The sequence below is a fragment of the Gopherus flavomarginatus genome, chromosome 5 (genome assembly GCF_025201925.1).
Source record: "Gopherus flavomarginatus isolate rGopFla2 chromosome 5, rGopFla2.mat.asm, whole genome shotgun sequence".
In the NCBI taxonomy this organism is placed as follows: domain Eukaryota; kingdom Metazoa; phylum Chordata; order Testudines; family Testudinidae; genus Gopherus; species Gopherus flavomarginatus.
In genome coordinates this window covers 85675517-85697719 of record NC_066621.1, presented here as the reverse complement: position 1 = coordinate 85697719, position 22203 = coordinate 85675517, and the positions used below count along the sequence as shown (strand labels likewise).

General features: G+C 48.7%; 1 protein-coding gene across 9 annotated transcripts in view; it reads right to left on the bottom strand.

Moving 5' to 3' along the window:
* Positions 1-22203, bottom strand: part of LARGE2 (LARGE xylosyl- and glucuronyltransferase 2) — a 70558-nt gene that overhangs the window by 40380 nt on the left and 7975 nt on the right. For 6 of the 9 annotated variants that reach the window (XM_050955310.1, XM_050955314.1, XM_050955319.1 and 3 more), the window contains exons 1-3: positions 18690-18787; positions 15935-16007; positions 2393-2523 (exon numbers count right to left, since the gene is read on the bottom strand). The gene's annotated coding sequence lies outside the window, so the exon portion shown is untranslated. Of the gene's footprint in view, positions 1-2392; positions 2524-5270; positions 5370-15934; positions 16008-18689; positions 18788-22203 lie in introns of those variants that run through there. The other 3 variants (XM_050955312.1, XM_050955311.1, XM_050955313.1) reach the window with 3 other exon arrangements.

The following is a 22203-nucleotide window of genomic DNA, read 5'->3' as shown; positions in this document are numbered from 1 at the left end:
TCTATTGGGCATATAATGGAGCAGATTGCAGATGTCCTCATGTGTAGCCCCCGGAGACTTGGCTTCCCAGAGCGCCATGCAGCCAACCACTCAGAGCAAGAGGGTGCATGGCATGCTCAGACTTGTAGTTTCTAGGAGGCTGAACCCTCAAAGCACAGAGAGGGACACCAGCTGCACTGCAGATCTCTGAGGGCCTCGTCTGGCCTTGTTGTGTCTTTTGCTCCCTACATAACACAATACGAAAGAACTACACAGGCACAATAGAGATTGAATAACCATAATATTCTGGGATGTATTAACAGGAGTGTCACAAGTAAGACACAGGAGGTAACTGTCATGCTCTACTTGGCACTGGTGATGCCTCAGCTGGAGTATTGTGTCCAACTCTGGGTGCCACACTTTTTCTGTGGACAAATCAGAGATAGTCCAGAGTAGAAAAATAAAAATTATAAAAAGTTTAGAAAACCTGACCTATGAGGAAAGGTTAAATAAACTGGGTATGTTTCATCTGGAGAAAGGAAAACTTTGCGTGTGGGGGATAGGGGAAGTGGGGGGGGGGGACAGTCTTCAAATATGTTAAGAGGTGTTGCAAAGAGGGCTGAAGTAAATTGTTTCTCATGTCCACTGAAGGTAGGGCAAGAAGTAACAGGCTTAATCTGCAGCAACAGATATTTAGGTTAGATAATTAGGGTAAACAATTAACTATAGGGGTAGCTAAGGTCCGGACTAGACTTCTAAGGGAGATTGTGGAATCCCCATCATTGCAAGTTTTTAAGAACAGGTTGGACAAACACCTGTCAGCGATACTGTAGATCAGGGGTAGGCAACCCTTCGGCAAGCGAACTGATTTTCAGCAGCACTCACACTGCCTGGGTCCTGGCCACTGGTCCAGGGGGCTCTGCATTTTAATTTAATGTTAAATGAAGCTTCTTAAACATTTTAAAAACCTTATTTACTTTACATACAACAATAGTTTAGTTATATATTATAGACTTATAGAAAGAGACTTTCCAAAAATGTTAAAACGTATTACTGGCATGCGAAACCTTAAATTAGAGTGAATAAATGAAGACTCGGCACACCACTTCTGAAAGGTTGCCAACCCCTGGTCTAGATCAACGGTTGACAACCTCTGGCACATGGCTCACCAGGGTAAGCGCCCTGGCGGGCCAGGCCAGTTTGTTTACCTGCCACATCGGCAGGTTCGGCCGATCCTGGCTCCCACTGGCCGCGGTTCATTGTCCCAGGCCAATGGGGGCAGCAGGAAGTGGTGCGGGCTGAGGGATGTGCTGGCCGCGGCTACCCACAGCCCCCATTGGCCTGGAGCAGCGAACCGCAGGAAGTGGGAGCCACGATTGGCCAAACTTGCCGATGCGGCAGGTAAACTGGCCCAGCTTGCCAGGGTGCCAGAGGTTGCCGACCCCTGGCCTAGATCTATTTGGCTTGAGGCTGGACTAGAATCACTAGCTGACCTCTTGAGATCCATTCCAGCCCTACATTTCTAGGATTCTATGTGCACGTACGTGTGTACACCCCCCCCCCCCCGCAAGGATCTGAAACACATGAGACAGTAAGGACCTCTAGAGGGCTCACAAACTATTTAAAGAGATACTACCCAATTCCTACATACTACAGGTCCATGGGCTGCTCTTTGGTCAGCTTTATTCTGTTCTGTTCCAATGCCATGATTCTCCTCCCTTCTCTCTTGTCTGGCCTGGGACCAAGGGGATGCCTTTCACCCAAGCTCCATCGTGTCAGGCACCGGATGCCAGATCACTAGTCACCAAGCTTAATGGTCAGTGACAGCAAGCAGGCAGCTGCAGACGTGGCTGTCCTTAATGGCCTGATAAATGGGGCTCTTCAAAGCAGCAAACTGTGTCCCCGTTGGGATTAACAGCTTGGCAAGTGTACCAGAAAGGCACAGTGGGGACTGGTGGCAGAGGAGAAAGAGTTCTGAGACACCCAATGGATGAGGCCAAGTGGGAGGACGGCCAGACTCAGGAGAGGAGCTTTACCTACTCCCATTCCCACTCAGTGATCTCCAGCTGGCTGTCTCCATCGTGAAGGTGAAATGGGAGGTGGGGAGGGGAGTCTGCTCAGGACATTGCATAACTCCCTGTCCACAGCCTGGCCCTGGGGACAGCACAGGGGCCAACCACGGAGCACGGCAAAGACGACTCTGCAACTTCTCTTCCAAGTTACCCTTCTAACCAGAAACTTTCCCGGGCTCACACAGCTCCCTCCACCGGCAACCGCCATCACTCCACTGCGGCCACTAACTCCCTCCCCCCAGCCCCATACCATGCCCCATTCACCACTCGCTCTCACACTCCCCCAGAGCTCCTACCCCCGCCCACCTGCCGTGGCTCCCCACTGGCCCAGATCTCCTTACCTGGCTTTCGCCTCTCGTCATCCCGCAGCAGCTCCCAGCCCAGGGCGCAGTCTGGGGCTTTCTGTCCCACTCCTCCCTTTCAGACCAGCCACTTTCCCGCTCCTGGCTCTTGCAGCCCCGGCTCTCCCGCCCTATGGGGGGAGAAAGAACAAACCGGCCAAGAGATTAAGTTCACTTTCTGCTTGACGAGTCCCAGCGCCAGGAGCCTGCTGCGCACCCGGATTCGCCCAAAGTTAGTTACAGTATCTGCCTTCCAAGGCCGCCCACTCACCCACTACCTTGACTCAAACGTCTCCTCCCCCTCAGCGGGCGGGGGATTGAGCAGGGACAAATCCCCCGCCCGGGCACCTGGCTGGAGCAAATGTTTGCAGAGAGGAAGGCTGGGACAGCCCTGAAGCTCCAGGGAGAGGGCAGCGCAGCCCGCCGGGGCCCAGAGCTGCGCCAGGCTCCCTAGTGCTTGGAAAGGCGGTGCGGGCTAGTGGCTAGAGCAGGGGCCCGGGAGCATCAGGCTGCCTGGGCTCTGTTCCCAGCTCTGTCACTGTGACCTCCATTTCCCCTTCCGCACTGTAGGGCTCGTGTTACCCACCTCTCATAGGAAGGGGGAAGGATTCATTAAATGAGCATTTACAAAGTGCTCCGAGACCCTCTGGAAGGGCAGGGGGAAAAGGGGGAACCCCTGTAACCCAGCTGTGGAGGGCAGCGCTGAGCCAGGCAGGGGAGGAGGGGAGCACCTGCAGTGCCTCAGGGTAGGGCGCTCGGATGTGGAGCATAAGGAGACAGGGATGCAGGGCAGAGTGCGGGGTGCAGGGCAGAGTCTTAGCTCTCGGAGGGCCTGCAGTTATATATTAAATTGAATGGCAAAAAGCAGCACTGCCCCAAACACCCCGAGAAAGGCAGAACAGGTCCCGGGCAGCCCAGGAATACAGTGGGAAAACTTGGCACACAAAACTGCACGGGGAACATGAAGTGATCAGGGTTTTCCTTGTGCAGAGGAGGAGAGGGGCCCAGCTGAAGAGCTCAGGTTTGGAACAGAATGCTAATTATGCGGAGGCTGCCTGTACCTGCAACTTCTCTCCTGCTCTGCCTCCAGGGTTACAGAAAGACAGCCAGGCTTGCGTCTCTCCAGGATGCAGACACTACCTGCCCCTCTCCCCACTTTGCATGTCAGAAGAGCAGCTGGGAGAATGCACAGGGTGTAGTAGGAAGGGGAGTGAGAGGCACTAGTAAAACCATAGCCAGCAAGCACAGACCTGCCAGCCAGAAAGATAGCATCTCCTCCAATGCAATACATGCCTGCAGGGCTGGGCTGCCACCTGTGCACAGATCACTGCCCCAGGGAAGACATTTACCTCCACACCAAGCGGCTCTTACTTATCCTTATGAAATCCCAGTTCAAACATGCAATTGTTCCTTAATAGCTTCCTTATGTGCAGCCTATTGCTGAGCACCAGCGACGGGGCTGGGGCTGCTCTACCCCCACATAGTACATGAGCTGCTGCATCCTTCTAGATTGAGAAAGGAGCAGCACTGTACCTTGCAGACACACCAGCAGGACTTCTTTCCTTGCCACAAGCCATCAGAGACATGGGGGCACAGGGCACATCAGCTACTGATTAGAGCAGAGAGCCTGAAGTCTTTGCTGTATAGGTTCCTATGTTGCACTCATCACCACAGTATCTGAACACCTTCCAGTAGAGCAGAAAGTACTGTGCCAAGCATGAGTCTGTCATGTGTAACTAGGAGTCCGGTGGCACCTTAAAGACTAACAGATTTATTTGGGCATAAGCTTTCATGGGTAAAAAACCAACTTCTTCAGATGCATCATGTGTAGTTTGTTCTCTCATCCTATCCTTGGGGGAGATGCACCTATAATGAAGTGTTTTGTTTTGGAAAGGTTTTATTTTGTTTACTTTACCTGTTGCTCTGTATTTAAGTTAGAGAAGGCAAGGTCAACGAAAGGCACCTTGCACTTGGAGCAAAAGGTGGTGAGGTTTGTGATGGTCTCTAGCTCCTGTGGGAGTTCATTCCAGTCTCAAAAGGCCTCAGCTGAGCGTTACCCTCACTGTAGACAGTTCCACTGTCCCAGAGGAATCAGGCTCTCTCTGCTCCCCACTACCACCTTTGAGAAGGAAGTGTTATCTAGGGGTTAAAACATGGGACAAGTGAGTTGGCAGTCCTGGCTTCTAGGCCCCTCCCTGGGAGGGAGTGGGATCCAGTGGTCAGAATAGGGGGCTGAGATTCAGGACTCCTGGCTCTGCCACTGGCCCAGTTTGGGTCCCAGGATGAGCTCCTTCACCTCTGGATACCTGTTTACTCTCATATAACTGGCTATAACAACCATGGGGGTTGTGAGGTTTCCATATTTAATGTGTGTGAGGTCTCTGAGATCCTCCTATGGACACCACAGGAGGGCCCCACTTGCTCCCCCTTCTTTCAGTTGAGAGCGATCACAACTCCCACCCCCATCCCAACAGCTCTGCACCAGTTGGTGAAGCTAGGATGCTTAAATGAGAGACCTCTGCCTTGACCGAGCTGCTTGTACGGGCTGACTATGGCAGCTCAGCCCAGAAGCCCCTATTGGCTAGCTAGATTAACACCTCCACACCTCAAGCTACTGGGGTCACTGGCTGGGGGGCCAGAGGACTAATTACTCCCTAGCATTAGCTATGCAGTATCCATCCCACACCAGCAAAGCTTCTGCCTTCTGCCTCCAGCACTTAGGCAGCAGGTACAGAACCAGGACAGCAAGCCTTGAGCCATCACTGGTCCGTTTGCATGTGAAGCACTCACTGCCCCACAGAAAAGAAGAGAAAAAGGACAGCAGGGATTGCAAGCAGAGCCAGAGTCCAGCTGGAAAACTGGGATGGGGCAAAGTTACCCTCCTTCCTTCACTCCACTCATCATTCAGCCTCATGAGTCCTGGCTCCCAGCTGAGCGAACATGGCTTCTTCCAGAGTTCAGCAGAGTGCTCCAAGCACTAGCGTGGGTAGGAAAGTTCTGCCATTAGGTCAGACAGAGGACACTGTTCCTTCCCCCACCCATCCACACACAGTCTACCTGGCCTCTGTGAAATACCAAGCAGGGGACCCAACTCCACTCCCAGCCTTTCTTTTGACCCAATCCTACAACATAAGAATCAGAGCTCCCTGCTGCTGGAAATAACCAGCTGAAAGAAACTCTTCTCTAGGGCAGATGGAAGTTACAGCTGTGTGACATAAGAATGCATGGGGCATAATCAGAGCTGGGGAATTTTATGATGGTTGTAGCTCTGCAGCTGAGGTGACAATCAGGGAGATCACAGCTCCAGCTGCAGGGTGTGTGAATTGGACAGGAAGCAATCACCAGGACCCCACAGGAGCAGCAGTAGTGAATGAACAGCAAGTGCACAACAGGAGTGAGGGGAGGAGTAGGAAAGGATTCTGGGAAAGGTGAGAATTAGGTATTGGCCACTGCTGGAACCAGTCTGGATGGCCCTGAAATAAAAATGTCTCTGCCTGCATGCACACTTGTACTCTCAGGCCTCTGCGTGCAGGCTCACATATGAAGGTATATAGAGGTACATGCATGAGGGCACATGCCACAGACGGGGGTATGAATGCTGGTATCTACACACACACACCATATGCTGTATGCTTCTGGCTGTCTTTATGCTTCCCTCACCATTTTGGCAGGGCTCCCACCCTCCTTCCCTCTCCAGCCAAATGCTCCTCGCTCACTCCCTTGCTCTGTTCAGACACATGCTGACAGTGGAAAGATGAGAGGTTTCCCATTAATGCCCTTCTCCACCACACATCCCCATTAGACTGGTGCAGTGTAATAAGTGCTGCTTATAGGGAGGTGTTGTTCTGGCTTTTCCAGAGCACAGAACTCTTCTCACCTGAGGAGCCATCCATATTACTCATATGCAGCTCCCAGCCCAGAAATCTCCCTATTCTCTGGCTATTCACCCCCTGCCTGCATGAGCAGTTCTGGTACTGGCTGGTCCCAGGAAGAGCCTTTTCCCTTCCCCTGGCCTAAGGGCTTACCTTTGCATGAGCAGCTCAGCTCATTCAGAGCCATTACAATAGGACCCATTCAGGGCCCCTGCCTGGCTACCCTTTCCCTGTTCAGACGATTGTCAGGTGAATAATTAGTTCATGGAATGCTGGTGCAGGGAATTTCTTCCTTGATTTGTGCCATTCCCCCTCCCCCCTCCCAAGGTGCACGCCAGGGTGTTGTGCAAGAGGACTATTTGGTCTCCTTAATAAGAATCTCATATCCAAAGTAGCAGCACCATACTAGATTTGAGGTCACTTCCTTATAACAAATCTATCCAAAATGATTAAAGAAGCCATTCGGTGAGTAACAAGACTGTCTTAGCTCTTAAGTTCAATGTTTTTCCCCAGCAGCTCTCCTGAGGCTGCTGCTAATCCCCAGGGCTGGCTCCAGGCACCAGCACAGCAAGCAGGTGCTTGGGGCAGCCAATGGAGAGGGGTGGCACGTCCGGCTCCTTGGACAGAAGGACCTGTCCCCGAATTGCCACTGAAGAAGGCAGTGGCGGCGGTAGAAGTGCTGATCGTGGCTTTTTTTTTCCCTCCACCGCTTGGGGCAGCAAAAATGCTGGAACCTGCCCTGCTAATTAATCCCTTGCTTCCCATCATAAACACACAGGTGGACACTACACAGGAGGGGTATGTGTCAGAACTTCCTCAACATGTCTGCAACTGCAGGTGGTGACAGCAGCCATTAAGGGAACCAGCAAAGGAGATTCAGGGCTTGAAACATCTCCTTTAACTATTACAAAATAAAACGGGAGCGGGGGAGGGCTTGGTTATTTTCTACTATTAGAAGTGTGAAATCTGTTCTTCCCTGTCAGTGGCAGACTGTCAGGAGTGGGGGCTGTCTCAGACTCTTCAACAACTGGGAGATGGATAACGCTATGAAGGCAGTAAGGTGGCAGGATGTGTTTAACATTTTGGAGAAAGTGAATCTTTCTCAGTTGTTGGAATTAGGTGTGTGTTACCAATAGGTTTGGATAGAAATGGTGTGTCACCTAGGTATGTAACACATGCACCAGATGCCACAGAATTCATTAAAAAAAACCCATGGCCCAACTGGCATCTCACAGGTCAGATCCAGCTCCTCAACACCCATTGTAGAACAAAATGGCATCCTCCCCCTGGTGTGACCTCACACACGTACTTGTGGGGTCCTGCCGCATGGAGGATGCCCTTTTGTGGAATGTCACTATAATGGTTGTGCCCTTTAAGGCATCTAAGTGTAGAACTGAATCATCCATGACAGAACAGAGCTAGTGGTATGAAGTCTTCATCAGGATGGAAAGTTTAGTGCAAAACTTGTTTGCTAAAAATTGTTGCGTGCCTTATAAAAAATGTCCTGGCATGCCCCCGCTTGACAGCCACACAAAAATCTCTTCCCTGGGAGGTGCCCCAGCATTCACTGCCTTGCCTCATGGGATACTACACGAGATTTGGAGAATGCAAGGCCTGAATTGCTAAGGCAACAACTCGATGTCAGGGGAAGTAGGGGGAGGGAAAAAGTCCACCTTTTTTTTAAATTCCTCCCTGGCTTTCTTTCTCCATCAAATTTTTAAATATTTTCTTTAAAGGCCCAGGTAGTTTTTTCCCTTCTACAGGTTACTTTTAAATCTCATATCACAACACTGCAGTGACAGAGGTAACATAGGGACTATTTCACAAACTGTTGAAATGCAAACACCTCCGGGAAGGACAGGGACGGCTCCAGCTTTTTTGCCATCCCAAGCGGCGGCACTTCGACAGCTGCTCAATCGCGCCGCTTCATTCTTCTGCAGCAATTAGTGGGAGGTCCTTTGCTCCCAAGGACTAAAGGACCCGCCGCCGAATTGCCGAACACACCGCTCCTTTCCATTGGCCACCCCAAGCACCTGCTTCCTTCGCTGGTGCCTGGAGCCGGCCCTGGGGAGGGAGTAGGGCAGCATCTGAACTACACAGCAGTTCAGAGGAGCAAAGGAAGTGAGGAAGAATAAAAGTGAAACTGCAGAAGGAATTTACAGAGGGAGAATGGAATTCAGCCAGGAAAACAGAATTAACACCCCTATGCTCAGGATTATCCTCCCCTGGTTTTATGACAAGTGGAACCTTTAACAGATGGCAGGATCTTGTTTCAACATCTCATCAGAAAGATAGCAACCTTTGGCAGAATAGCCAATGTATTCCACAGACATAAAACAGTGCTCCAGAATATGAGTCTTCATTAAAAAAAATAGTCTGATCTCCCTGGCTGCAAAGAAACCCCTGAAAAATTTAATATAATGTAACTGATGCAGTGATGTTTTCCTGAGTCTGCAGGCAGCCTGCATCACCCTATTCTTAGTTATGCCCATGTGTCAAACTCATCTCCAGCCAGTTGGCTCATTATAATATACAGTTCTAAGGCTCCAGCACCTAAGTACATATTCCATAAATTAATAGAAAAATTACCACGCCGTCTATTCTCTGACAGAATTATAGTGCTCAGATAAGGAAGAGGGACAGACTTCCCCACACACTCATGTTGTATAGCAGCTTGCTCCATAAGTCTATGGAGTACAGATATTAGAATCTAGTCATCAGTAATGCCACCAGAATCTCAGGCTTTTCTGTAACATTGCAGCTATAGGTACAGGTACCATTGAAATTTAGAGGGCAACGAGTCCATCTAGGCCACTGGGACCATAGGAGAGGAGTTGTCTCCATCATTGTATAGACTCACTACACCTGGAGAGAGATTTTCCCTCTAAATGTCAGTGTCACATCTATGCCATGTCTGAATTAATGGTTCCCTCTTCTCTCTGACAGGACAACACCCTCTGATGGGACACACTGAACACCCTTAACTGCAGTCCAGCAAGAGAGGGGAAAAGGAACAGTCCCGTGGCTGGTGGAACACGCACCCCATCCATGTCTGCCTCACTTACGGAGAAGCTAGGAGTATTCACCCAATTTCACCCTTCAGACAGACTGGTTTGTGGGGATACACAGGCAGCAAGAAATGATGTGCTGGGCTGAACTCAAGTGCAACAACCTGGTCAGCAGGAGCATAAAATTAGCTTCCTCCCATGCCACAGACAAAGCTAGCAGCAGGAAGACATGCACCAGACACTGGTTGACACCAGCCCCACCTGTCAGAGCCAGTCCAGTAACAGCAGCAGCAGCAGCAGCTGCCCCTTGGCTGGTCTCCAGGCACCTTGTGGCAATTTCACACACTCCATTCAGCAGGGATCCTTTCTGGCATGGTAAATGACACACCTGAGATAATTTAGTCTGGTAACAGGACATATCTGAGCAGACCTTGAAAAAGCCTGTGCGTCACACTTGCCAGAGCGCAAGGCCAGGTCTACACTAGAGACTGTTGCTAGTATAGCAATGTCAGTTAGGGGTGTGATATTTTGTTTTGGTGACATTTCTTCAGCAAAAGCCCTAGTGTACCACAGTTATACCAGCAAAAAACGGTTTTTAGTGGTGTAGGTTTCTCGCTTGCTGGACCAGTGTACCAGCAAAAGCACTTTTTGCTGGTATAAGCTGCATGAACACTTTTGCCAGTATAGCTCCACTAGCAGTCCCTCCTAGTACAGACCTGGCCTACAGGAGATCTCCGAACACCAGCACCAACATCCAACTCCCCCATGGGCTTAAGCAAAAAAGTCTTCAGCCCCCTCCCTCCCTGCTGTCTGGAGCCTATAAAGCAGCATTGCTCCCCACCTGCCTGGGGAGACTGACTAATATTAAACAGCCACTTTGCAGAGCAGTAGAAGGGCTGCACAGCACAGGCACCATCCTTCACCAAGGCACAGCTAGAGAAGGCAGTCCAGCAATGAGGGACACAGGATACCACCAGCTTGGAGAAGGGAGATGTTGGGATGGTACCAAATTGGTGTGGCCATACTGAATGAATGGTGTGTGAGCATGACTTGACATGACTGAAACATGTTTGAATGGCTGCAGAGGATCCTGGGAGCAGGTTCTCTTTAAGCAGAAGCAAATTTGATAAAGGACTGGCAAAGTCTGTGTGTATGATCGATAGTGGTTGACAAATATGGGCCCATACAAAAGTAAGTATCATATGTATAAAGTTCCAACCTGGAGCACAGGTTGACCTGGTTATAGTGACCTTACAGTAGGACCATCACACAGAGAGATAGAGCGAATGATTGATGAGTGAGTAAATGTGGGGTGATCTCCATTCGGTACCACCCCCCAACCCCTTCTAAAATACTAATCAGGTAAAAATTAGTAACCACATGCCCTCTGGGCATGCTTTTAAGACTCCTTCAAGGAAAGAGTATAAGAATCAGGCAAAGTAAATTACTGTGGCTGGGACTCCTTAATTAATGCTTGAAGCAGCAATGCTGCTAGACAGAGTAGCCAAAACTCTGCTCCATGGGCTTGAGTAGGACTGTGAACCAAAAGGGTCTCAAGGCAACCAAGGCCTTGCCTCGAGGGAAGCAGAGACAGACCAGAGGGCTGAGAAGATCAGACCAGGAATAAAGAAACCGTCTATAAAATTGGTAACCATCTTCTCTGTTTGCCAAGCAGGAACTGTGGGAGGCTAGTGCAGGGCCTGTTTGTGAAAGAGAGACTCATTAAGAGGATTGTATAGCTCTTAATGTCTAACACAGGAGTTATGTGCTTAATATAACCCTTTACTGCTTGTGTAATTCCTTCTCAGTAAACAGCTGTGTATTGAAGATAATTACTGTGACCTTTTTCCACTGGTATGACAGTAATCTGCCGCACTGGGAGCCAGTAAAGATCCATTTTGGGGTAGCAGCACCCCCTGTTGTCAACATTTGGTAACAGAGGATGTTTTACTGTCATGTCTAAGTGAAAAGGTCTTTAAAATGAATCAAACTGTGTCTGAACCGGTTGCCAGTATGAAGAGACGGAAATATACTGGTGAGCAGGGTTGTACTGGTCATTCCTGGAGTCAATGATGTTTTGCAAACACAGATAGGGAAGGGTCGTCGTACCAGGGGACAAGGGGGATGCCCCAAAGCCCCCGGGTATGGTTGAGGGGTGCTTACTGAGACAGGCATGCAAAGATCTTGGCTCTGATCCATGGCTGCCAAATGCTATTCCGGTCCCATACAAGGAAGGGTGTTTGGATGAAATGCTGTTAAAATATCAGACATGTGGTACACTTACTCCTAAAAAGGAACAAATAATGTTTGGACAGCATTTGGACAAATGCTGCTTTTTGAATTATGTATCAGGCTGTAAATATGTTTGCAGAGGAGCGTGAGATTTGAAAACAGGAGAAGGAAAGTTTGCAACAGGAGCTGGAGAAGCTGAGATTACAAAATGAGGGGATGAAAAGATTTGCAAAAAACGCAAAATGTAACTAATGTCCAGCAGACGGCTGCTTTAACTCAAACTTGTCAGGAATTGGAATGCGAAATGGATGCACAAATGCGGGGGGTGAGGGGAGTATAAATTGGAGGCAAAACGATATAAAGGGGCTGTGTCAGTTTTAACTGAACAGGCTACAAAGCCACCTGGAAAAGGGAATCGTAAGAAATGCACTGAAGTGATTAATAAGCTGGAGTCTGCTTTGGTGGCTAGGAAAACTATTTGTAGCATGGGTTTTGATCATAATCCCTGGAATGAGGAGGGTTGGGGAAATGTCGTGAAGGAGTGGCAGAGGGCAAAAGTGCAAGAGAAGGTGGAGGAATATGTAAAGCCAAGTGCCCCTCCACCTCCATATGAATGTGTGAAAGAGGAAAAGAATGGCAAAATGGGGGAGAGATTCATGAAGAGTCATTAGGTAATGTTACAAATTCCCCAGCCAATCACCTGTTCCCAGAAGTCCAACATCTTCCCTCCCATTTATTACAGTGAGGAGCATGTTACAAATATACCTGAAAGATCCCAAAGGATCTCACAGCTCTTCACACAACTCTATTGAAATGTAGCCATTTCTGGAGCAGAAGGGAGTTTGTCCAAGGACACCGGAGCAAACAAATCCAACTCTTACAAAAATGCCCTGGGATGTTTCATGCTTCTGCACAGTCCACAAGGTCTCTAGTTTCAAAGGCCCATCTGAACATCACACATACAGCAAAGTGCATGAAGCCAGGCTAGCTACAGTGACAAGGATACAAGACTGATCTGAATCATCTGAGATCTAAACAGCTGCTTCCAGCCCATCCAAGGCTTTGAAAGCCTACACTGAAGCCAGGTATCCATCCCATTCAGTGGATTACAACTCTTGCAAACAGGCAACTATGGGTACCTCCAATCCAGGCCTGCATCTGCTGCATCCAGACCTGCTCAACTGTAAGGAGTGAAAGTTTATAAACTGTCACAATCTCAAACAACAAAGTTGACAAGGAAAGGTGCAAAAGTAGGCAAAGACTGAATTAGTCCAAACAAAAGGGCCTACTGATATAACTCAAGGACTGTGTTAAGGTCATGTTTGGTAAACAAAAAAAGTGTGGAACTGGAAACTAGCGAACTAAAAATCAGTGTGTTGGAAACTAGGCCTAACTGGTGAGCAAAATAATGAGGGGAGGGGCTATTCTGTCCATCACATCCCTTCTGGAGTCCTTGAAGAAAGAAACTTTGAGGAGAAGAATTGGCTACTGGAACAAGCTTCACCATCATGCTTACAGACATCTTGCTTATACTCATGCTATGTGTAGGGTCCCACCCTGCAAATCAGCTCAGCCCACCACCGCCCTGACCAATCTGGGGATGGTGAGAGGGAAGGGGGAGCTCTTGTCCCAGTGAACTTTGAGTGGGAAAAGTGGAGGGAAACCAGCCAGCAAAGTTGGATACACAGGGGGAGCAAGTCCAGCAGCTACTCAAGACACACACCACAAGGGAAGAGGTTATGCTACTAACTCTGCACCTGAAAAGTCCTGCCCCTGGACAGCAAACAGTGCAGGCAGCCAAGTGCGCTGGGAGGGGGGGGAGGGAGCTGCCCCAGCAGGGCCCCCACTTTCACTCTGGACAGTTTGCCTTCCCCAGGCTGCAATAAATTCAAAGTCCTTCCCTGAGACAGAGATGAAGACAAAGTATCATTATCAGAACATTAAACTCATCCAAGCCATAAAATCAATCCAGAGAGTGGATGGACAGGAGGATTCTGTGCAATAAGCACTTTTGCAAGATGATCAGTCACCAGGATGATGATGAGGTGATGGTGTTTTATGGATATCAGAGGACAGCAGCCCACAGCCAGCATCTTTGCTAGCTCTCCCCCTCCCCACTATTTCACTTTCAATAACTTGACTCATCAGGTAATATTGACTTTAGCAGCCCTGCCCCTCACTCCACTGCTCCCCTCACCTCCAAACTCGGTGTGAATACAGAGCTTAGCATATTTTTTAGAAATCTCTCTCTAAGAAAGACTCTATGCAACCCTTTCTGCAGCATCTGGGCCCTGAACAGAACTACACTGGGTTTAGGGACACAGTGCCACAGCAAAACTGACCCCCCAGGGAGCACTGCTGGCCAGGGAAGGGGGCCAGGCCGATATCATAGTAGTATTATGGTAACCCAGTTGAGACAAGGGCCCACTGTGCTAAGCACTGTACAGTCACCCAGGCTATGTCCACACTTCAAACATTACAGCGGTACAGTTGCTGTAGTTCTTCAGTGGAGACACTTACCACAGCAACAGGTGGGGTTCTCCAAACCAGGTGCCAGCTCATGCCAAAGTCTCCCTCTCTCAATGGAATACTGACAAATATACCTGGAATCAGTCTTGCTCATCTGTGTGTTAGTATTGTTAAAATAAATATTAGAATTCTAAGAATGTGTTTAGATTTCATTGAATGCTTGTGAGTTGCTGCATGAATTAATCTCAGTTATAACATCCATATTCCACATTGCAAAGTAATATCTGAGTGGTTGTCTTGTGAGCCTCAGTGACTGTGTAAGTCACCAGACAGGAGAGACGTATTAACTAGTGTGACGTATTGACCTCCTACAGAAGGTTTTATGTTCTGCCCAACAGGAAAGGTCCAGTGATACCAGATGGACTATTGTGGGATGTTAGAGAGGACAAAAGACATTGGTTGTTCTGCCCTCCCTGGGAAAATGAGTCATACAGGAGAATTCCTCCCATTAGCTAAGTGTGCAACTCAGAGCAAAAGGAAGAAAGGGGATAAAACAAACCTTTACAAGAAGGAACAGGATATCTCTGTTGCTTAGACAAAGTTTTCTAGACACAAGCAAGAGAACCCCGGTGCTTGTGGACATGAAGCTTCTGTAATAAGCAAGCTCTTTTATTACTTTTAAAAACTTGAGATTGTAACTCATTTGTGTATATGTTTCCCTGCTTGAACCTCGTAAAAAATTATTTTTCCTACTTAACAAATCTTTATATAGTTTATTATAGGCTTGGATACAAACATTGTCTTTGGTGTGAAATCTAAGTGCAATTGACCTGGGGTAAGTGACTGGTCCTTTGGGACTGGAAGTACCCTGACTATTGGTGTGATTCTTGGTGTAAGGGACCATCTATCATAAAGGTTTGCTCACCTGGGTGGCGAGACAGATTGGAGAACCCAAGGGGACTGTCTGACTTCATGTTCAGGCTGTTCTAGTGCCTGAGGAGTTTACACTTGATAATTGGTTGGTGAAATCTAAGTATAGAACTCACAACGAATTTGAGGTTTCTGCCCTGGTTCTTAACAGACTGCCCCGCGTCAGTACTCATGCTCTTAGGTCACTGCAGGCAGCATTACAGCTAGGACAAAGAATTATTCCATCATCTTAGTGCTGTCCACACCAGGGATTAGATCAGTTTAACTATGTCGCTCAGGAGTGTAGATTTGTCAAGTTTTTGAGATGCAGCTATGCTGATGTAACTTTGGAGTACAGACTAGTTCATAGTGGGACATAGGCCCTGCCTTGGAGAGTTTACAATCTAAAGACAGCTGAAGGGTGGGAAGAGAGGCACAGAGGGGTGGTGACTTGCCCAATGTCATCCAGCAGGTCGGTGGCAGAGCTAGGGATAGAACCCCAGGTCTCCAGTCTCCCAGGCCAGTGTTCCGCCAACTAGGCCCCTATCTGGAAGCCTGCCATGCAGTGGGAACCCAACGGCATCATGGGGAATTCAAGCCCATGGTCAGGAGATTCTGGCTTCCAATTTGGTTGATGGATTAATCCATCCCCTGCCCCACTAGCTTTCACTATGATAACTCTTTGAAGAGCCAGTTCGGGAGGAGAAGAACCATGTCTCCCCTTCTTACTACACAGAAGCCATCGCTGCCCAAAGGAGACAGCAGAGACTGATAACACCAGGTCTGGCTTAAGCCTCCCACCCTGCACTGTATCCGTCTGGCAGGGGGCACCAGCGAGAGAAGATATCTGCCTTTCCCTTCCTACTACTGACATTTGTGAGGAGAAGAGATTTTATTTTCCATATGAAATCCAAGGTTTGGGTAGCTTGAATTTACTGCTAGCCTAGGGAAGGCTGCACTGAGCCACACACCTCTCCCCCTGCAGCTTACACCTGCCTTCAATCTAACCAGCGTGCTCAGGGCAGGTGTGTAGTGTAAAAAGAGTGCAGTACCTGATGCTGGAACACAAGATAGTCTGCATACTCTGGCACATGCACTGCACTGGAATACCAGGGGATGGGGTCTCTGCAAGAGAGAGAAACAACATGGGGGGAGGGAAGATAAGCATTATATGAAGGTCATCAATTAATTGCAAGCATGTGATGGACTCACTGGCCATGATAGGAGCTTTCTAGCTCAAGCACTTCGCAACCCTGCTGAACTGCATAGCTGATTTATACCTGTGCTGAGCCCACCAGCCCAGCAATTACCCTGTAAAATACAGAAGGGGAAACACGTGCTCGCTTTGACGGAACATGATTTTGTTTGACTGGAAAGGCATAAACCTTCAATACAATCACTTTGACACAAAGGTTTTGCTGGTCAATAACTCCACAGTGGAACTTGACCTGTCTGGGCTGCAGCAACAGAGGCATTGCACCATGGAGCAGGGCAAGGACAGTCCCTCTGTATAATGCACCTGAAATAGCAAAATCCATCTGGGTTCCTCTTTACCAAGAAGATCATCAGTTAGGAGCAGTCACAGAAAACTAACTTGCCATGCAAGCCCACCCAGGAAATTAAAAGAACAAACTCCCCACACCTGTGGGGCTTACCCAAATGACCCCTCTGGACAGTGTGCATGGTGGGAGTGGGGGTGGGAACTGGGAGTCCCATCTCCCACTGACTCTGTGCACATGGAATGGACAAAGATGTGGGGAAATATGTGAAGCTTTGGAGTTTGGCTAAGCGACCTCCCTGAGGAGAGGAACATGGTAAGAGAATGCAAATACCTGAAGGGCATGAATGAATACCAAGCAAGGAGAGGGTTTAGTAACACCAAAGCCACACATTTCATAGCTTAAGCACTTTAAAGAGTTCTCTAATTAAAAGCCCTGAGAGTGCTGATTACTTGAGGGTTACATACGGGGGAGAATGAGGAAGAAGAGGTTGAAAGGAAAATATAGGCTGAACCCCAAGAAAAAGCTTCCTAGAGACTGACAATTAGGATTGGACAGGTGAGGCTGCATTTCACACTGTAGTGGCTGCATCACTATGCTGGGACTTCATGTTTTTTAATTTCTCCTGGCAGATTAATACTGAGGCTGTGAGCAGAGGGCAGAAGAGATCAAGAGAGAAGGTGGGGGAGGGAAGTTTGAAGGGTTTGATGAGAATGCCAGAGGTGGGATTAACATCAACCAGAAAAGTGCTGAGACCAGAATGTTGGGTCAGGCTCCCTTCACACTGAAGTCTCCTGCCTCAACGGAAAGTCTGATCTTGACTATCAGCTGCCAAATCATGGATGTTGGCTCCCCAAAACCAGGTTAGCATCCTCCTCACAGACCTGGCTGCACAAAAGGCCCTTGTTCAGAGTCCTTATCTGGCTCAGGATGGGGAGGAGCTGGAAAGTCCTGCTGCTTAATGTCCTGTACAGATGCCAGGAGCCGTCAGAGCTCTGCTTTGTGTTCATTAGGGGCTGGCTGGCTGGCTTGCTGGAGCAGCCCTTTGCTAGGGCAGGTAATGAGGGAACCCTCTCAGCACAGGGCACGTTAAAAATAAAGCAGTAAAAATAACAGCCCACTTACACTGGAGATTAATTTGGGTTCCCATGCCACAGTGCCCCTGCTGGGGGAGAAGGAGCCTCTTCCCACTGGTGTGGGTATTTTAGTAGGCAATGCTGCAGCCTGGCTGTTTAGACTAGGGCTGTCTGGGCTACGAGGTCAATAGTGGAGGGAACAGCCTCAGCTGCAGCACACACCCAGTGCAGGCAGAAGTTCCATATGAACATGACCAAGGGAGCAGGTGAACCATGAAGCCAGCTAGCGGTAGAACTGGAAACAGAATGCAGAAGCCCTGACTCAGGCTAGAGGCAGGGGGAAGGCACTGCCTTCTGAAGTGACTGTACCGGCTTTAGCTTTGCCCCAAGAGAGCTGGAAGGGGGAGGGGTGCAGGGGGCAGCCTGTCACTCACTTCCCTTATTCCTATTCTCAGGCCCTTTTTTCTCCCATTTCCTTTGTTTCAATCTTCAATGAACAGGAAGAAAAGGGAAGGAGCCTTGACAAATCCGATCAAGGTTTAGACAAGCCAGGCCATGCACTAATGAGGGGCAGGGGAGGCAGCAGAGAAGAATGGCAGCCCCCCAAAATGCTTGGTGCACGGAGGGAAAGGGATTAATGCCAAACAGGGTAAAGAGCCACAAGGAGTAAGTCCCCAGTCTGCTAAAATAAATTGCTGCAGGGTCCCTTCTGGTCCTCCACCCTAAAATGGACTTTTCCATTCCAATCCTTTAGTTCTCAAGCGAAGCAGCCCAGGCCTCTGCCACTGTGTCCAGCTGAGCTTGGAATTTAGAGATCAAAGGTTCTCTGGAAACAAGAGGATTTGGGGAGGGGAATCTCCAAATGTGCATTAAAGAGACATCCCTTTGTAACAGACACAAAGGAAGATCGTTTGCTCACCAGGGTTTAGCTGGACAAAAAAGGAGGAATGTTCTTCCTTCTCCTTTTACAAGGCAGGTGCTGTGGGAGGCTAATAGGAATCTCAAGGGCTGTCCTGTGGACTTAGCACACCCCCTACCCAGGGATGAGGAGTGGTGTCTGGCAGTAAGGGACTGAGTAGAGTGCGCCATTGAACAGAGAGGGAGCCAGCAATCCCAGCATTCTTCCCCATCTTACCTTCTACCCTAAACTCACTGGTTTGGGCAAGCAGAGACTGGGACAGCAGGAGACTGAGTAGCTTTAACTTCTTTACAAGAGGAGCAAGAAAACCAACCTTTGGAGGATGCTGAGATGACAGGGCAGCTGGCTCCTGTACTGCAGGTCTGGTGGTAACACGTTGGTTGAGGGGACGCTTCCCCAGTTACAAGTTCATGGCTTTTGCAGGCAGAGAGCAGGGATAGCACCAGTATCACAGAGACTTCTAGTTTCAGCTAAGTTTGGGGTCATCCCATCTCACCATCACCTGGAAACACAAAAACTGCTAATAATTAATTATCAAGTTATAAAACAAAAGGAGAGTGGGACAGAGATCGAGGCGAGGCCCCAGGAACAGCCCCAGCGCTGCAGTGGGTTTTAGGGTGACCAGATAGAAAGTGTGAAAAATCAGGGGTTGGAGGGAAATAGGTGCCTATATAAGTAAAAGCCTGATATATCGGGACTGTTTCTATAAAATTGGGACACCTGGTCACCCTAAGTGGGTGAGGTGGAAACTCCTCAGTGTGAAGTCATTCTGCAGAAGGAGTATAGGACATATGCATAAAGGACACTGCACCTCCACCAGCTCAGTCCCCTATGAGTCCCAGCAAGGGTACAATCTCACTTGAGCAGACTCTCCAAATCTGGGCATTAGGCCACTACAGTAAATAGGCTCAGAACTGCAACTCAGTGCTGCCCACATCCCCAAGTACTGCATCTGGATGAAGGTTTATCCCTTCAGGATCCTTGTATCTCTGGTCAAATCTGTCTTAACCAAAAACTCAATTGATCAGCAACATTCGGTCGTCCAACACTGCTTGTCTAAAGGTTGAGGCTGTAATGAAGCAGCATGGTCCTGTGGAGAGAGCGCTGGGGTGAAACCAGGACTCCTGGGTTCCATTTCTCACTCTGCCACTGCCTATGTGGCCTTGAGAGAATCCCTTCCCCTATCAGGGCACCAATTTCCCCATCTGGGGATAAGGAAACTTCTTTCACCCCAGTGAAGTGCTTTGGTCTCTGTACAGTAAATGCTAAATGTACTATGTCAAACTTGACCAGAAACTTTGGGGATACGAGTGTGATTAAGACAGTTGTTGCCTGTTGTGAGTTCTCCCTAGGGCAGGACTCCCTGGCTTTTCCCTTCATACAGCATATGTATACAGAATGGACAGAAAGAGCACTGAACAACATTTGTTTAACCACTTCTCTGCCCGGTGAGCATCTCAAATTAGCAACCTGAGCCCCAGTGACACACATGAGAAATCAGGAGTATCTATAAAGGGACATTCCAATACTAAGCAGCAGTAGGGCGGGAAGTACATGGACGGAGGAATCATAACATTCCTGGGATGAAGCAGACATTGGTTTCTTAAAAGGCTTTTTCCAGGGCCGGCTCCAGGCACCAGCAGAGGAAGCATGTGCCTGGGGTGGCACATGCCAAGGGGCGGCATTCCGTCCATTCTTGGGGTGGCACAGTCCAGGTGGTTTTTTTTTTTTTTTGCGCACTTGGGATGGCAAAAATGGTAGAGCCGGCCTTGGTCTTTTCCATCCAGTTTAAGTGACACCCACATCCCCCAGGCTGAGATCTCTTTCAGCAGTACCTTCCCCCAGGCTCCTAGGTCACACAGATTCCCTTGCTTAGTCCCAGAGATACAAGCTAAGACAGAGGAGAGAGTGAGCTGCCATGTACAAACACTGCAGTTACATAGCAGTATGGATGGATGGACAGTGTGACATGAAAGATGGCACATCTCCTCTCTCCAAACCACAGTCAGACTGCTGCCTAGCCTCTTGATTGGCAACAAGAGCAGGGCTCTGACCTCCAGTTGTATTCTATGGTTCCCAAGATTCAAAATCCCCTTTCAGGCTCTGTTAGCCTCTGACTTCTCATACTAGATTCACACAAAATGCATTCATACTGGGCCCCAAATTACGGGGAAATATTTACTATTGTATTTCCCTTCTCTTATGCATTTCACATGAGCACCTCATGGCAACGCTGTGCAAAATTTACTCCTCACATGCCACTATGAGATAGCAAAGTATCATCTTCATTTCACAGACAGGAAAATGGAGGCACAGCCTGGCAAAGTAATTTGCCCACAGCCACGCAAGAAATTTGCAGCACAGCCGTAGAGAGAACCCTGGAGTTCTAATTCCAAGTCATCACCCCCCCACCTCTGTTCTTACAGCTAGACACCATTCCCTCCTTCTAGAAGAGCAGGAGCTGTTTCAGAGCATGACTGAGATGCTTTGGCAGGGCTGTGTGGGGAAGTTTTCACAGTCCCTGTAGACCTGGGCCCAGCCAGTTGGCTATTACCCTTTCCAGGACAGGCCCAGGATTCTCTGGCAGGTGCAGTAGAGAAGAGACACAGTACTTTTCTTTTTTTCTTATAATTGAGACTTTGGGCCCCGTTGATGTCAGAAGCTCTGGCAGTGAGCCACAGAGGATACTGCCTTCAATCTCCAACCCAATTCTTAATCTTCCAAATGAGACTTCAGGGTAAACTAACGATTAATTAATAAAGCTGTGGTGTAGTTGTCACATCCCTGTTGTGAGGATTCCTGCTGGCAGAGCTGCAACAGTGAAGCCAGGAGGAGACAGATTGTTTCCATAGTTGAAATTTTTCCTACCCCTGCAGGAGAAGCACCTCCCACAAAGTTGAGGGGGAGTGTAGGAAGGGAAGGTCTCCATGCCAGCACAGTTGATCCTGAGTTAATGAAGTTGGAAGCCTTGTCAGACTAATTTTTCTGCCCTTCAGGAGATGCAAGGCTTGATCACCTTCCCTGAGCAAACTCTAGGCTCATTACAGAGACCTACACAGAAAGAGCATCCCTTTCGTATCCTTTGGGGGCTCTTTACCAAGTACAGAATTTATGTAAAAATTTAACCTGGACAGGTTACATATTTCTACATTATAAATTCAGGTCTCATCTTCCCTACTTCTCCTAAAAGACTATGACCAACTGGAGAACTAACAGTACCACGCAAAAGAAACCAGACAGAGAGAAGCTGTGGAACATTTAAAGATTGTCTGGGGCTTGTTTTTATCAACCCAAACAGTCGGAAAAGAAAGCTTTCACTGGTGAAGAGTCAAACACCTCCCTCCCTCATTTTCAGAGCTGGAAAAAGCTCCTATTTCACCTCACTCAGCCCCTCATGGAGACTTCCAGCAAAGACAGGGAAGACCACACTTGACATTGTTGCTGTTTCTGAGGGAAAGTGTAAATAGTTTTTTGAAGGGAATGGTGAGGAGGAATTCAGGCCCCCTTCATCCATCATAAACCAACAAAGGCACAAACCTAGTCTCTTACCAGCACATTTTGGAGGTCCCCTTTAACAAAATAAACCAAGCCGTAGGGCTTGTCTACACTTACATTTTATAGCACTCTAACTCGCTGGCTCAGGGGGGTGAAAAATCACCCACTGAGCGCAGCAAGTCTGAGTGCTTTAAAGCACTGGTGTAGACAGGCGCGGCCCCCAGTGCTCGGTGCTAATCTCCTCGTGGAGGTGGATTACCAGGAGTGCTGGGAGATCTCTCTCCCAGCGCTTGTGAGCGACCACACTCGCACTTCAAAGCGCTGCCGCGGGA